Genomic DNA, 13,716 nt, shown 5'->3' on the forward strand with positions numbered 1-13,716 from the left:
GCTTTACTAATTTTGCACCTTCTAATTTACTGAATTTTTTGTTTGTTTATAGTAGTGTTCCAGTTGACTTCCTTGGGTTTTCTAGGTATGTTGTCATATGCTCTACAGGTAGTGATAGTTTTATCTCCTTTTTAATTTTCACATCTCTTAGTTTTTTCTTTCGTGTAATTGCATTGGCTAATACTTCTGATACAGTGTTAAATAACAGTGGTGATAGGACCATTCTTGCTTGTTACAGTGTGGGGATGCTCTTATGTTTCTCCCTTAAATATAATACTGACTTTGGCTGAAATAAAAATATTTTAATATTTAAAGAAGTATCTATTGATAAATACTTTCTTAAGAATTTCATCAAGAATGGATCTTGAATTTGGTCAAATGCTTTTTTAGCATATATGAAGATGATCGTATGATTCTTCTTATGCCTACTAATTGATAGATTATAACAATAGATTAATAGATTTTCTAATATTGAACTTCATTTGCAGACTTATAATAAATCCTACTTGGAAATTATGCATTATTATTTTTAATGTGCTGCTGGACTTATTTAGGAGTCTTCTTCAGTTTTCATACATGAGATTGGAGATTGTTTTCTCTTATATGTGCTTTGTCAGATTTTACCATCAGTGTCCTGCTTGTTTCAAAAAAGATTCTGAAATTCTTTTTCTATATTCTAAACTGGTTTTAAATAGCATTGGGAGTATCTGTATTTTGAAGGTCTTGTAGAATTCCCATGAGAAATCATTTCTACCTGGTGTTTCAACTGGGAAAAATGGGCAGTAGGCAGTAGTAGGTCTTTGATGAATTTATCTGTTTCTTTTATGGAAATTTTGCTGTTTAGATGTTATCTCTTTTCTAAGGTCAGTTTTGGTATTTTTGTTCTTGAAAAAATAGTCCAATTTATTAATACTTTTTTTTCATTTTTGTGGTTATTTCTCCCTTATCATTTAGTTTATTAGCACATTAAAACTTTTTTCTTGACTAAGGTAGCTAGCAGTTTATCCACTCAATTGACTCTTTTCAAAGCACCAGGTTTTTAGTTTTTTTTTCCATCTTCTTAAGTTCTGCTTTTATCTTTATTGATTCCTTCCTTTGGCTTTCCTTCATTTTGTTTTGTTTCTTTTCTAACTTCTTAAAATAATGCTGAATTTATGTATTTTCATTCTTTCATGCTTATAATAGAACTTTTTTTTTTTTTTTTTTTGAGGTACGCAGGCCTCTCACTGTTGTGGCCTCTCCCGTTGCGGAGCACAGGCTCCGGACGCGCCGGCCCAGCGGCCATGGCTCACGGGCCCAGCCGCTCCGCGGCATGTGGGCTCTTCCCACACCGGGGCACGAACCCGTGTCCCCTGCATCGGCAGGCGGACTCTCAACCACTGTGTCACCAGGGAAGCCCAGGGTGTGATTTTTATAATCAGATTGGTCTAATTAATTGTATTAGGTTTTCTGTATCATATTCTTAGTTAATTTTTTTCCCTCTTGATCTGTCATGGCCTGAGAGAGGTGAATTAACGTTTCCTATTGTTAGTAGGTTTTTGTTTCTCCTTGTGTAACCTCTAATTACTTGGTACATCAATAATCATAAATATTATGTCTTTACTGTGAATTACCCTTGGTATTATAAAGTTATAGTTTCCTTCTTTGCTTCATTTAATGCTTTTTAACCTGAGTGTGCTACCTTCTCTGATATTAGATTGAAACCTTTGCTTTCTCTTTCCCTCCCCTCCCCTCCCATCTCCTTCTGTTCCTTTTTTCCTTTCTTTCTTTCTCAGAGCATATCAGCCTTCTGGAGAATTTTGCCACACCCCAGCAATGTATCTTCACCTAGCTCATGCTATAACTGAGTTTTCAAAAGCTCATGCCACCATTCTATCAGGCCAGCTGTTTTAGGATGGTGGGGAACATGGTAAGAATAGTGAATGCCATAAACATGTTCCCATTGCCTCACTCTTTTGCTGTGAAGTGAGTTTCTTGATCAGAAGCAATACCATGTTCAGTACCATGCTGGTGGATAAGGCATTCTATAAATCCATGGAATGTAATTTTGGCAGAAGTATTGCATGCAGAAAAGGCAAGTCCATATCTAGAGTGAATATCTATTCCACTAAGAACAAATCATTGTCCCTTTCATAATGGATGTCATACAGTGTAATCAACCTGCCATCAAATAGCTGGCTAATCACCCCAGTGAATGGTGTCATATTGGGTACTCAGTGTTAGTCTCTGCTGCTAGCAGATTGGACGCTCAGCAGTGGCCATAGCCAGGTTGGCCTTGGCGAGTAGAAGTCTATGATGCCGAGCTGATGCATAACCTCCATTCCTGCCACCATAGGCACCTTGTTCATGAGCCCACTGGGCAATGACAGGGGTGGCCGGGGAAAGAGACTGACTGGTATCTATAAATTGGGTCATCTTATCCACTTGATTATTACAATTCTTCTCTGCTAAGGTCACCCTTTGATGAGTAGTCACATGGGACACAACTTCTTCATGGGGATTTTTGTTCATTCAGAGAGATATACCCACATACCTTTTTCATCAAATTTCCCCATCACAAATTTTCCAATCATGTTCTTACCAAGTTCCTGACCAACCAGCCAGCCCATGAATCTGTGTACAGTTGCACATCTGGCCATTTCCCCTTCCAAGGAAAGTGAGCAACCAGGTGCACAGCCCAAAGTTCTGCTCACTGGGAGGATTTCTATTCACTGCTGTCCTTCAGGGATATCCCAGAAAGGGGCTGCGGTGCTGCAACTGTCCACTTTCTGGTGGTGCTTGCATACTGTGCAGAACCATCTGTCAGCCAGGCCTGGGTCTTCTCTCCCTCTGTCAGCTGATTCTAGGGAAGCACAGGTGCAGGCTGGGAGAGAGAAGGCTATGTAGCAGAAGGCCTGTTTTCTGTTTTCTTCATTTTGCTTTCTAAATGTGATTCTACTGAGATTAAGAAAGGTTTGGCATTTTGTTCTACTACTTTGTGATTATAGCGTCGTTTAATATTTTTAGTTCTTCATAAACTTAGACATTGTCTATTAGTTCTGTTTTATAAACAATGATAAAATTAAAAGCTTTCCTATTTCTCCTCTTTCCCTAGCTTATCTCCATCACCTGGCTTTAGAATTTACCTTTGTATTGTTAAATATTAATACAAATATTACATAGCATGTTCTTTAAATGATATCCTTTTACTACAGATACTACCCAAGGGAATCTATGTACTTTTCCTCCTACATTTTCCCCCTTTTTCTTGCAATTTTTGTTAATGGTATAATTTCTACTTTGTTAAGGCATACAGTATTTATGTTCTCTTATGTCACTCTAATCTCCACGCTTGTTTTAGTCTTAGTTCACATTTAAGTATATTAAAACTCATGGCCAGTCCTTTGTGTTTAGAAGTTTAGTCAAGAACGAATGGGAACAATATTCTCTAAATTCTTGCATGTTGTAATCTGTTGTCTGTAGCCTGTAAATTTAAAGCCCTATTTGATTTGATGTTAAATCCTCAGTTCTTGCTTTCTTTCCTTCAGTATTTTCTAGATTTTGTTACATTTTCTGGTGATGAATATTGCTCTGGAGAAATCCAAGATCACCCTGATTATTTCCTTCTTTATAACACACTTGATCTTTTTGCCTGATCACCAAAAGTGTTCTTTCTTTATCTTTGAAGACAGGTAAATATGCTAGATTATGTCTCCATGTTGACTGTTTTGGGTAAATTCACACAAAATGGTGAAAGCACAGTCTGTGGCCTTTCATTATATAGAGTTTACTTGAATTATGTTTTTAAATATTTGTTCTGTTCCATCATTTAGATTTTCTTAGGGATTCTAGTTATGTGTGTGTTGGATCTCCTATACCTGTCATCTGTAGCTCTCATTTTCTCTCAGTCCTTTTTAGTTCTTCCTTTATTTTTATTTTACTGCATTTGCTGTTCTAATTTTATCTCCTATACCCCTTGTATATTTTCCATAATATGTTGCCCCTGATCTTTCTTTAGTCTTATTCTAATTTCTGTGGTGGTTTTAGTTTATTCCTCTACTTCTCCCCTCCATTCTTACAGCTCATGGTTCATCTTCTCTTTCTCAATATTTCCTTCTTAAGATCTGTTTTGTGGCTTTCTCTTATAGAGGAGGTTATTCTTATTAATTCATGGCAAACCTTTACATTCACAACTTTATATGCTCTGTGGCAGTATTGCTCTGGTGAATGGTTTTGTTAATAAATTTGCCACTTTATTCCTTGTTTTTATAGCATCTTTGTATTGATGCTGTGCTATTTATTAAATTTTCCTTATTGAATGTATTGAATTTTGATTCATACAAAGATACATTCTTCAGGAATGTATTGAATTTTCCTATATCAGCTCTTTGCAAAACTTTTCTAAGGTGGGAAGAGGCCAGGACAATCTTCCACATTGGTGGTTTTAACAAAGACTCTCCACTTATTAGCTGACACTAAGCTTCTGTGAATATAGCTTATCTGTATGGTTTTTAGCTACCCCTGATTCCTCTCTTTCTCTGAATGAACCAGCTTCAAGGGGGCTTCTTTTGATATTCGTCTCATCTCCATTCTTGCACCTTGTGGGTTCAGGCAAGGGATATAGCTTCTGCCCCTTAGAATGTGTCTCTGAACTTCAGGAAGTGTTTTTGTTTGTTTGTGAATTTCTGATATTTGCCACTGCTGTGCCCTCTGTCTCCTGCTGTGCTCTCTGTCTCCTCCCATGGGGCTTCTGTGCAAACTCAGTTGCTTTTGACAAAATTTACAAATATTTTGGAGTCTGAGCTGGTTCCATCAAATATAGGTTTGAATTTTTGTTTCCTATACTTCCCGCTGCCTTTGGATGTGTTACAGGAATAAAGGGGGACTACTGAGTGTATGCAACCCTGTTCCTATAGGATCTCAGTGTTCCTTTTGTTAGTTGCTCAGGAATCTAATGATTCTGACATTGATTGGATATTTTATATATAAACCTACTTTCCTGCCATGTATTGAGTCATTTATGGATGAGTTTATGAGAATAATTTGTAGGCATCCAGTTATATGCGCTTTAAGCAAAATTAAGTAAAAACATCAGGAAATTATAAACACAGTGAAATAAGACTGAGCTCATGAATCCAGTGTTTTCAAAAGAAAGATGAACTAAAACATTTTTCTGGCAATAATTCTTTTCATTTGGTCTTTCATGTTCTCTTTCCAGAATGCAAAAAAAAAAAAAAAAAAGCAACCAAGAAATCAAGAAACAGCTATACAGTATCATCAAATCCATGTTAAATCCACATATGGTTTGGAAATATTTGAGACCTATAAGCAAAGGCAGATGCTGAACATTTTTTTCTTTAGTTGACAGTATCAGCATTATTAACTGTTGGATGATGCTAGAAGTACTCTTAGCTCTACCCACTGGAATATACCCTTGTACCTTAACCCAATACCCCAGAATTGACATTCACTTTTACTTTCAGATCCCAAGACCTAGCCTACAGTCCACACTGGTCTTGACAAGAGGAGTGGGCTTCTGAAGACCATTCCAATCCAAATCTTGTTCCTTGGTATCCCTGCAGCTGGTCTGGCTACCAGTGGTGTGAGCCAAAGGTCTCCAGATGTTTGCTGAGTCCCATAGTGGCCCTAATTTTTGTAGCTGTTCTGACATTTGGGCCACTTCAAGAGGAAGTTCTGGGTGTATTTCTATATGCTTATTGCTACATTTTTGTAGAGATCACTTTACCTTTCTTAGCTCTTAAAATTTTAATAGTAATGCTTTCCTTGCTAGTTTCACAAATTCCATTTTATGTGGATGTGAGGGTTAAATGAGCAATGCATGTGAAAGTACTTTGTAAGCTGTACAATACTAAACAAACAGGAATAGCATTATCTAATTTTGTTTGGCAGCAGGTAGAAGCGGGGAGGTAGCACAAAACCACTTGTCCTATAGTCTCAGTGATGGAAACCAGTGGAAGAGAGCACATGATAAGCTTCTAAAAATTGTGTTTAATTTTCTTTATTCAGTTACATGCTTCCAAGTGCTAAATGTCCAAGTCTCTCTTAATTATGCGTCAGAACTGGCAGTGTAGCTTGACATTTGATCTACACACCTGGCCTGGAGAGAATATCAATCCCAACTATATTCTTAGACTTGCTTTCCTGAATGACTTTTTATCAACACATTGGCACCAGCTGTGGCTGCAGAAACATTCAAAGCAGCCATATTGAAATGCTTTAAACTCTAGTGAATAGTTTTTATTGGACCTAACAAAACCATTGCCAAATGCGACGTATGATAGCAAGACAATTTTGAACACATTTTTAAACACAATGTGTGTAAAAGATTTTTTTTTAATCTTGCAAATTATGATAGTTTGATCAGTGTGTCATTGGAATCTTGATTCTGATTTTCAGAGCCAAATGGATTATAATTCGAATAGGCCTAACACATGAGTGAAATTTTTCTTTGGCACCAGACTTGGGCTACACTGATTTGGCTTTGAACATCCACTAAGTTGCTGAGAAAATGCCCTCTAGTAGACAACCTTCTGTACCCTGTTAAGGGTACTCTGCACCCTGTTTTAGAAACAGGGTTGACTTTCCCAAACTAGGGCACAAGCATTGGATTGGACTTGCAAATAGAAGCCGGGAGTCCTGTAGAATCCTAGATTTTTAAGATTATCCTCAGATCATTTATGGGGTGCAGTGAGAGTGGACCAGTAAGTCTTTAGTTTTCAAGATGTGCAAGGCTTTGGACTGCTAGCCCCCAGAAATCCCCTTGAACCACATACGACGGTAACAAAGACAATTCAGATTGAGTATTCAGTCATTCATTTTCTAGAATTAAAATTACTGATAAGGATATTTTGGTAACACTGCATTTACTACTATGAGTCAGGCAGTGTACTAACTACTTGGCATATGTTATCTTATATAACAACCCTGTGAAGTAAGTGTAATTATCCCACTTCACGGATCACAGAGACACACAAAGCTTAAGCGACTGGTAAGGTCTATCTACAGAGCTTGTTTTCTTAATCATGATGTTCCTCAGTTCTTTCATCTAAGCATGACATCTATTGTATTAATTTAGGCTTTGTAATATTGTGGCATGGCAGAAATTCATCACTTTTCTTTCAAAAATTTAAGAATTATAAAGCTTTGAGTAAATACATGTGGACATTTGGAGAACAAATGCTGACTTTCAGACTTTGTGTTGGTATTTTACTTGAAGAATTCTTCTGAGACACATATATATGTATAATATTCTCTTCTGAGATATATATATATATATATAACATTAGGCTAGAGGTTGAATTCTCCTAATTCCCAGTGGGTGACAGCATTTCACAAACATCCATTTGACACACAAACATGCTGAACTCAGAAGCATATCTAAGACGAAAAATGTGGACAAAGAATCACCCTAAATTTGTGCTGACCCAAGGCAGTTGTTTATTGTCATCTCATCTAACCAAACACATTCCTCCTAGAAATGCAATCAGTTCTTTAGGTGAAAAGAATTTCAGAATCCTGTATTTGCACACCAGCAGCCTCTCAAGGATAGAAATCTCAATTTGCTCTCAACTCATGCAGTGGTGGTTCAGTCTCTGGATGAGCTTAGCCACTTCCCATCTTGGTATATTGAGGGTAACTTGAGTTTGAAAACTAATGTCAGTTTTACCGATTTTATATTTGACAGGGGGGCATGAGGTAGTTCTGTATTATTAAGTTTTTAATCTTATAGAGTTGATATGTTCCTGCATATAATCTGATTAACTTGAAATAAGATTTCCCATAAGTAATATTTAATTTTATTTGATTTACTGTGTATTTTCAGTTCAGTGTTGACATCTGTTGAAGGTCACTAGTCCCATGGATATATACAGACATATAGTCTTGCCTAAAGCTGAGCATATATGAAAGTCAGGCAGCAGCTTAATAAACTATGGTGCATGCTGCCAGATGAATTCTTTCCTAAAGTAGATTTGAGAGGGCAGTTCTGTGTTCTGTTACCACGTACATGTTAAATATAAGGCTCGTATGACCTATATCCAGATGTGGAGATCACAAGGTCTCACTAATGATTAAAGTATAACTGCATTTCAATGGATGTTTTCTATTCTTTTTGTCATCAGTAATAATTTTGATTATCCATTTGATAGGCAGGTCATCTTACCCCCATAACTGACTTTGGAAATGTAAGGGATTCTGCCATTTAAAAAAATAGGATGGAAGACCTGAACTCCTATACATTTAAAAAGTTACAGTCTTTTTAAGTCTTAAGCAAAACATACACTATTTCTGGCAATACGCAATGACTATGTATACCAAAAGCAATACAGACACACCTTGTTTTATCATGCTTTGCTTTATTGCACTTTTCAGATAGTGCATTTTTTACAAATTAAAGTTTTGTATCAATCCTGTGTCAAGTGTAATTTTTCCAATAGCGTTTGCTCACTTTGTGTCTGTGTCACATTTTGGTGACAGTGTTTCGAAAATTTTTATATAAAATCATTATTATGTATGTTATGGTGATCTGTGATCAGTGATCTTTGATGTTACTAATTGTCATTGTTTTGGGTTTCTGTGAGCCAGTGCACTCATAGAAGATGGTGAACTTAATCATGTGTTTTATCTGCTTCACCAATGGGTCGTTTCTTTGTCTCCCTCCCTCTTCTCGGGCCTCCCTATTCCCTGAGATATAGCAGTATTGAAAATTAGACCAATTAATAGCCCTACAGTGACCTTTAAGTGTTCACGTGAAAGGAAGAGCCACACATTTCTCACTTTAAATCAAAAGCCAAAAATGATTAAGCTTAGTGAGGAAGGCATGTCAAAAGCTGAGGTGGGCCGAAAGCTAGGCCTCTTGCACCAAACAGTTAGCCAAGTTGTGAATGCAAAGGAAACGTTCTTGAACGAAATAAAAAGTGCTACTGTAGTGAACACACAAATGATAAGAGAGTGAAAAAACCTTACTGCTGATATGGAAAAAGTTTTAGTGGTCTGCATAGAAGATCAAACCAGCTACGGTATTCCCTTAAGCCAGAGCCTCATCCAAAACCAGGCCCTAACTCTGTTTAATTCCATGAAGGCTGACACAGGTGTGGAAGCCGCAGAAGAAAGTTGGAAGCTAGCAGAGTTTGGTTCATGAGGTTTAAGGAAAATAGCCCTCTCCATAACATAAAAGTGCAAAGTGAAGCAGCGAGTGCTGATGTAGAAGCTGCAGCGAGTTATCCATAAGACCTAGCTCAGATAATTCATTAATATGGCCTCATTAAACAACAGATTTTCAGTGTAGATGAAGCAGCCTTATATTGGAAGAAGATACCATCTAAGACTCATAGCTAGATAGGACAAGTCAATGCCTGACTTTGAGAAGTCAAAGTTTCAAACTACAGGCTGACTCTCTTGTTAGGGGCTAGTGTAGCTGGTGACTCTGAGTTGAAGGCAGTGGTCATTTACCATTCTGAAAATCATAGGGTCCTTAAAAAGTAGGCTAAATTGGGCTTCCCTGGTGGCGCAGTGGTTAGGAATCCGCCTGCCAGTGCAGAGGACGTGGGTTTGAGGCCTGGTTCGGGAAGATCCCACATGCCATGGAGCAACTAAGCCCGTGAGCCACAGCTACTGAGCCTGCACTCTAGAGCTCGCATGCCTAGAACCCGTGCTCCGCAGCAAGAGAAGACACTGCAATGAGAAGCCCATGCACCGCAATGAAGAGTAGCCCCCTGCTCACCACAACTAGAGAAAGCCCACCTGCAGCAATGAAGACCCAATGCAGCCAAAAATAAATAATTAAAAAAAATAAAAAAGAAATAGGCTAAATCTACTCTGCCCGTGCTCTATAAATGTAACAACAGACCCTGGATGACACCAAATCCGATTACGACATGGTTTACTGAATATTTTAAGCCCACTGTTGTAGGAATTCTCTGGTGGTCCAGTGGTTAGGAGTCAGCACTTTCATTGCTATGGCCTGGATTCAATCCCTAGTCAGGGAACTAAGATCCTGCAAGCCGCGCAGCGTGGCCAAAAACAAACAACAGCCAAAAAGGCCACTGTTGAGACCTACTGCTCAGAAAAAAAGATTCCTTTCAAAATATTACTGCTCATTGACAATGCACCTCATCACCCAAGAGCTCTGATGCAGATGTACAATGAGATTAATGTTGTTTTCATGCCTGCTAACACAACATCCATTCTGCAGCCCATAGATTAAGGAGTGATTTCAACTTGGATGTCTTATTATTGAAGAAATACATTTTGTAAGGCTTTGGCTACTGTAGATAGTGATTCCTCTTGGGCAGAGTAAATTGAAAATCTTCTGGAAGGGATTCACCATTCTAGATGCCGTCAAGAACATTTGTTATTCATAGGAAGAGGTCAAAATATCACTGTGAACAGGAGTTTGGAAGAAGTTAATTCCAGTCCTCGTGGATGAGATTTTGAGGGGTTCAAGACTTCAGGAGAGGAAGTAACTGCAGATGTGGTGGAAATAGCAAGAGAATTAGAAGTGGAGCCTGAAGATGGGACTGAATTGCTGCAGTCTCATGATAAAACTAACAGATGAGGAGTTGCTTTTTTTGTTTTTTTTGCGGTATGCGGGCCTCTCACTGCTGTGGCCTCTCCCGTTGTGGAGCACAGGCTCTGGACGCGCAGGCTCAGTGGCCATGGCCCACGGGCCCGGCCGCTCCGCGGCACGTGGGATCCTCCCAGATCGGGGCACGAACCCGCGTCCCTGGCATAGGCAGGCGGATCTCCAACCACTGCGCCACCAGGGAAGCCCAGGAGTTGCTTTTTATGGATGAGCAAAGAAAGTGGTTTCTTGAGATGGCATCTTCTTCCTGGTGAAGATGCTGTGAAGATTGTTGAAATGACAACAAAAGCTTTAGAATATTATATAAACTGAGTTGATTAAGCAGCAGCAGGATTTGAGAGGTTTGACTCCAATTTTGAAAGAAGTTCTGTGGGTAAAATGCTATCAGCATTGCATGCTACAGAGACATCGTTCATGAAAGGAAGAGTCAATCGATGTGGCAGACTTCATTGTTGTCTTATTTTAAGAAATTGCCATAGACACCCCAGCCTTCAGCATCCAACCACCCTGATCAGGCAGCTGCCATCAACATCGAGGCACGACCCTCCACTGGCGAAAAGATGATGACTCACTAAAGGCACTGACGATAGCGTTTTTTAGCAATAAAGTATTTTTAAAATTAAGGTATGTACATTTTTTAAGATATAATGCTGTTGCACACTTAATACACTACAGTATAGTGTAAACATGAATTTTATATGCACTGGGAAACCAAAAAATTCCTGTGGCTTGCTTTATTGCAGTCTGCTTTATTGTGGTGGTCAGGAACCAAATCCACAATATCTTTGAGGTACATGAAATCAGGATTTTTGTTGTTGCTGGTGTTAAAAGAGTTACCCCAGGGGCTCCCCTGGTGGCTCAGTGGTTGAGAGTCCACCTGCCGATGCAGGGGACACGGGTTCGTGCCCCGGTCCGGGAAGATCCCACATGCCGCGGAGTGGCTGGGCCCGTGAGCCATGGCCGCTGAGCCTGCGCGTCCGGAGCCTGTGCTCCGCAACGGAAGAGGCCACAACGGTGAGAGGCCTGTGTACTGCAAAAAAAAAAAAAAAAAAAAGACTTACCCCAATAAATTATTAATTTCTGCAACTTTTCCTTCACCTCAGAGCCTTCTCAGACGTTTGGGGAATTAGCAAGTGGAGCTGGCTACTTCCTGGAACTCTTTGGCGTTGTAAAACGTCTTGGTGCCAACTACTGACTTGAGATGATCCTGTCAACACAGCGTTCCATCTGCGCAAGACAAGGTTGAGTTAAAAGTACAGAAGCCCCATAGACCAGGCTTCTGCCCCTAGCATGTTTCACAGAATTCCAGCTCAGGTCAAGAGATGTTACTGGGAAGAACCTTTCTGATCCTCAGTAACTGTAGGAAGTGTTAGCGGAAAAGAGCTTGGTCTCTGTTGGCTGATTTAGAGCAAATAAATTAAACTCTAAGCCTCAGTTTCCTCTTCCAAAAATAGGGTAGATGATATATAGGTATCATAGGGCTGTTTGAGAGTTGAATGAAAAAAGGATGAAAATACTTAGCACAATGCCTAACGTATATTAAGCCTTCACTAAGTGACACCTCTACTTTATATTTTAAATAAAGACATACTGTGAATCAGCCTTTGGGTGGTCTGTGAAATTCTTGTTCTTGCTGGAATCAGTCAAACTGGGAATAGTAATTTATTGCATGGGGCATGTGTCAAATTGCTGTGGGGGAAAGTTTCAGAACACTGTCTGGTGCATCAGCAACAACCATGACAAACCCAAAGAAGCAAAATGCACGAAATTTTCATTATCATGTCCATAACCACCCTTGGAAACCTTTACTCGTATGGCATATCTCCAATATTAGTTGAGTTAATAAGTCATCTGTGCTGGAAAAAAAAAATCACTTGTTTGCTATCAGTAAATGCATTCCATGATTTGTCTTATCTTTCATTGCATTTTCTCTAAAGAATAGCTTCAGAAAATTGTTTTTTGTTTAAAGTTCAGTTTCAATTTACACTCTAAAACTGTAAACAGAGAGGCAAATGAAACAGTAAAAACCCACAGCCCTACTCAATGTATTTGGTAAAAGAAACAATTGGGCACTTGACAGCTGTGGTAATAATGGGGTAATGTGAACTGTATTTCTGTTTGCTAAAAGTCCACAGAGTGTCAAGAGCTTATCAGGAAGCCAGTAGTATCTCTTAACTAATATTTCCTAAACTTTCAAGGAAGGCCTGCTGTATCATATTATACTGTGAAATCTACAGTCCTTTGATAAAGTATGGTTCCTAATTTCAAAGCACTCATTTCTGCCAACATGAAATCTCAGACTACACTGAGAAACAAGTCTCTAGAGCAGTGGTTCTCAAATTGGCTTCATACTAATCGCCTGGGGAACTTTAAAAAATCTTGATGCCTCCAACATCCTTTTCGGGTGGGAAATTCCCCATCCCCACATAAGAATTTGGGGGCTTTGATGTCATCCTCAGGCTTCCTGGCCTCAATCAGTAGGGGTCAGGAGAGACCCACTTGCTTGGAGTAAGGCCACTCCACTCCAGGCTTGGGGATTTCACTTGTTGCCTGGAAGATGATGAAAAGGGGAGATGAAAGACAAGAATATGTGTCATTAGAATCATGCAGCCACTCAAGAAATGTTCTAGGTATCCCTCCAAGTCACATAATGAACCAAGGGTCTGTGGTGTTATCTAGTATTTTTGAACAGCTTAAAAGAAATTGCATCTGTTTGAGTTTTCCATATTGGACTGTCATATCTATTTGTAGTAGTCTCTTCCTGGTACTTCAGTAGGTCTTAATTAACGTTAGGGATTATATTCATGAAAGATAAATATTAGAATGGGGACAGAGGAAAATAAAAGCATGTCAATGACTTGTGTGTCAGCTACTAAGATAGAAGAGACAAAGGCAGATAGTTTTCTGTAATTACATTTCTTCTCACATTTTATTTTGAAAAATTACAGTCCTTCAGAAAAGTTGAAAAATTGGTACAATAGAACCCCTATGCCTTTCACATCGAGTCACCACTTTTAAATATTTTGCTATGTCCTCCCATTTTGTTGTTGCTGTGGAACCACTTGCAAGAAGAAACCACCATGGCACTCCACCCAATACTTCAGTACATGTCATCTGAGAGCAAACACGCTCTC

General features: G+C 38.9%; 1 pseudogene; it reads right to left on the bottom strand.

Moving 5' to 3' along the window:
* Positions 1–1,771: 1,771 nt before the first annotated feature.
* LOC132515513 (uncharacterized) overlaps positions 1,772–13,716 on the bottom strand; it is a 37,484-nt pseudogene continuing 25,539 nt past the window's right edge.

This window comes from Lagenorhynchus albirostris, chromosome 2 (genome assembly GCF_949774975.1).
Source record: "Lagenorhynchus albirostris chromosome 2, mLagAlb1.1, whole genome shotgun sequence".
Classification (NCBI taxonomy): domain Eukaryota; kingdom Metazoa; phylum Chordata; class Mammalia; order Artiodactyla; family Delphinidae; genus Lagenorhynchus; species Lagenorhynchus albirostris.